At 40.6% G+C, this 3,678-nt stretch overlaps 1 non-coding gene across 1 annotated transcript; it reads right to left on the bottom strand.

Annotated features, from left to right (window-relative positions):
- Positions 1-1,003: 1,003 nt before the first annotated feature.
- On the bottom strand, positions 1,004-1,110 carry LOC114368528. Its single transcript, XR_003657355.1, has one exon. It is a non-coding gene; the product is annotated as a small nucleolar RNA R71 (small nucleolar RNA).
- Positions 1,111-3,678: the final 2,568 nt, after the last annotated feature.

Raw genomic sequence — 3,678 nt, 5'->3', positions numbered from 1 at the left:
TTTGTGTTTGTCAAAACTTCAAACGGCCATAACTTTTGCTCCGGTTATCAGAATCGCAATTATTATATATGCATTTGGGGTAGAAAAAAATTTCCTACACCGTAGCAGCTTGCCGTAGGCCGGCTGAGGTCTCCATCGTCCAAAAAAAAGCGATTCTGTCAAAATTTTTTTATTTTTCAAGTTTTATTCACTTATTTTTCTTAACCTACCAATTTTAGCTTTCATAGTTAGACTTTGAATTTTTGTCTGAAATTTTTTTTGTGCTATCTTCTCTACATTTTATAAGGTTGCTCACAAAATTTCAAGTCATTTGGATATCATTTGAGGGTAGCTGTAGTTCAAACCTACACCTTTATTTACATGACAAGGCAACTAGTTGTGTGCATGCTAAATGTAGTGTATGACTAGAGGCAATTCATCTGACTTACAACCCTTTGATCCTGAGATAGATAGGACATTTCATAGATTAGTTAGGCATCATTTTATACCTTTTGATCATTCTGAGCATTCCATAACTGGTGAATCTGTGCATTCTGTTATTGGTGATTTTGAACATCCTGATCTTGAGCATTATAATTTTGAGCATTCTAATTCTGAGCATTCTGATTTTGCACATTCTGAGAACATGGCACAACCTCCACCTCGTGAGAGGACTCTAAGGGAAGTGGCTGCACCTGATTTCACCTATGAAAGCTTGTGCATCCAATACCCTGATGAGGATGTCCCATATGTTCTTAAGACTGGACTGATTCATTTGCTTCCAAAGTTTCATGGCCTTGCAGGTGAAGACCCACACAAACATTTGAAAGAATTTCACATTGTCTGCTCCACCATGAAACCCCCAGATGTCCAAGAGGATCACATATTTCTGAAGGCTTTTCCTCATTCATTAGAGGGAGTGGCAAAGGACTGGCTGTATTACCTTGCTCCAAGGTCCATCACGAGCTGGGATGACCTTAAGAGAGTATTCTTAGAAAAAATTTTCCCTGCTTCCAGGACCACAGCCATCAGGAAGGATATCTCAGGTATTAGACAACTCAGTGGAGAGAACCTGTATGAGTACTGGGAGAGATTTAAGAAACTATGTGCCAGTTGCCCCCACCATCAGATTTCAGAACAGCTTCTTCTCCAATATTTTTATGAAGGACTCAGTAATATGGAGAGAAGTATGATAGATGCTGCCAGTGGTGGAGCCCTTGGAGACATGACTCCTGCTGAAGCCAGAAATTTAATTGAGAAGATGGCCTCCAACTCCTAGCAGTTTAGCACAAGAAATGATGCCATAGTCATTAGAGGAGTGCATGAGGTAGCTACAAACCCATCTGCATCATCTGAAACTAAGAAGCTTGAAGGCAAACTGGATGCGTTGGTCAACTTAGTAACCCAGCTGGCCTTGAATCAGAAATTTGTACCTGTCGAAAGGGTTTGTGGTTTGTGCTCCTCTGCTGACCACCATACAGACCTTTGCCCTTCCATGCAGCAACCTGGAGCAATTGAGCAGCCTGAAGCTTATGCTGCAAATATTTACAATAGACCTCCTCAACCTCAGCAGCAAAATCAACCACAGTAGAGCAATTATGACCTTTCCAGCAACAGATACAACCCTGGATGGAGGAATCACCCTAACCTCAGATGGTCCAGCCCTCAGCAACAACAACAGCAGCCTGCTCCTTCCTTCCAAAATGCTGCTGGCCCAAGCAGACCATACATTCCTCCACTAATCCAACAACAGCAACAACCCCAGAAACAGCCAACAGTTGAGGCCCCTCCACAACCTTCCCTCGAAGAACTTGTGAGGCAAATGACTATGCAGAACATGCAGTTTCAGCAAGAGACCAGAGCCTCCATTCAGAGCTTAACCAATCAGATGGGACAATTAGCTACTCAATTGAATCAACAACAGTCCCAGAATTCTGACAAGCTGCCTTCTCAAGCTGTCCAAAACCCTAAAAATGTCAGTGCCATTTCATTGAGGTCGGGAAAGCAGTGTCAAGGACCTCAACCCGTAGCACCTTCCTCATCTGCAAATGAACCTGCCAAACTTCACTCTATTCCAGAAAAAGGTGATGACAAAAATCTACCTAACAATTTCTGTGCAGGTGAATCTTCTTCCACAGGTAATTTTGATTTGCAGAAGCAGCACATTCCCCCTCTTCCATTCCCTCCAAGAGCAGTTTCCAACAAAAAAATGGAAGAGGCAGAGAAAGAGATCTTGGAAACGTTTAGAAAAGTAGAGGTAAACATACCTCTGTTGGATGCAATAAAGCAAATTCCAAGATATGCCAAATTTTTGAAGGAGCTGTGCACTAATAAGCGGAAGCTTAAAGGAAGTGAACGAATTAGCATGGGCAGAAATGTCTCCGCATTGATTGGTAAATCTGTTCCTCAAATTCCTGAAAAATGCAAAGATCCAGGTACATTCAGCATACCTTGTATTATAGGGAATAGTAAGTTTGACAATGCCATGCTAGATTTAGGAGCCTCTGTTAGTGTTATGCCTCTGTCGATTTTTAATTCTCTATCTCTAGGTCCCTTGCAGTCAACTGATGTGGTAATTCATTTAGCTAATAGAAGTGTTGCCTATCCTGTTGGTTTCATAGAAGATGTCTTAGTTAGAGTTGGTGAACTGATTTTTCCTGTTGATTTTTATATCTTGAATATGGAAGATGGATTTTCTCAACGATCAGTTCCCATCATTCTAGGCAGACCCTTTATGAAAACTGCTAGAACTAAGATAGATGTTTATGCAGGCACACTGTCCATGGAGTTTGGTGATATAACTGTTCATTTTAATATTCTGGATGCTATGAAATACCCATCTGAAGATCTTTCTGTATTTCGTGCTGAAATAATTGACCATGTTGTTGATGAATACATGACTGATCTTTATTCTATTCTGCTATGCTATTTTCATTATTCAGAGCTTTGGTTTTAGGTTTTCACGTTTTTCTGTGCCCTTGTTACAGTTTTTGTTCTTAATGCAAATTTCCGTTTTCTACTTCTAATTACGAGTTCATTCTTGCTTCTTCTTCTACTTTCATTTACGTTTCTGTTCATTTACGTTCTTGTTCATTTACGTTTCTGCTTCATGTTTCATTTGCGTTTTCTGTTTGAATCCATGGAAGGCTAGATTTTCTGGTGTTGTTTCCTTTTGAGGACGAAGCCCAACTCTCTTTGAGGTTTCGTTTGTAATGTGGTTTCCTGGCAGTTTTCCCTTCACCAGTTATCCCAATTTCGTGAATATTAATCAGTGCACGCTTCGTGTTCGATTAATTGCCTCTGAGCCTAACTTGCGTTCATGCTTAATGGACGAAGGGCTAACTGGTGTATGTGGTGCCTAATCACGTATTGAAAACCCTAAGTTGATTTTCGCTTAGTAAATTGAAATAAGGTTGGATTAAGTGGTTGACTGTTAGGGACGAATTCTCCATAACCCAGGATAAGAGAGTGGCTTCTGAATCAGAGGAAACAACCCGTTTTTAATATTAGTAGTTTCGTATTCCATTTTATTTGTCTGCTCTTTAATTACCAAACAACCAAACCCCCCCCCCCCCCATCGTTACTGTTACTGCAAGTATATTATGAACATTTGGCTTGTCACTGCTCGTTGGGAAACGACCTAGGATCACTTCCTAGTTACTGCATTTTCATGTTTATTTGATTCGGGTACGGTCTCGA

The sequence above is a fragment of the Glycine soja genome, chromosome 1 (genome assembly GCF_004193775.1).
Source record: "Glycine soja cultivar W05 chromosome 1, ASM419377v2, whole genome shotgun sequence".
Lineage (NCBI taxonomy): Eukaryota > Viridiplantae > Streptophyta > Magnoliopsida > Fabales > Fabaceae > Glycine > Glycine soja.
This window is presented reverse-complemented; position numbering and strand designations above follow the sequence as displayed.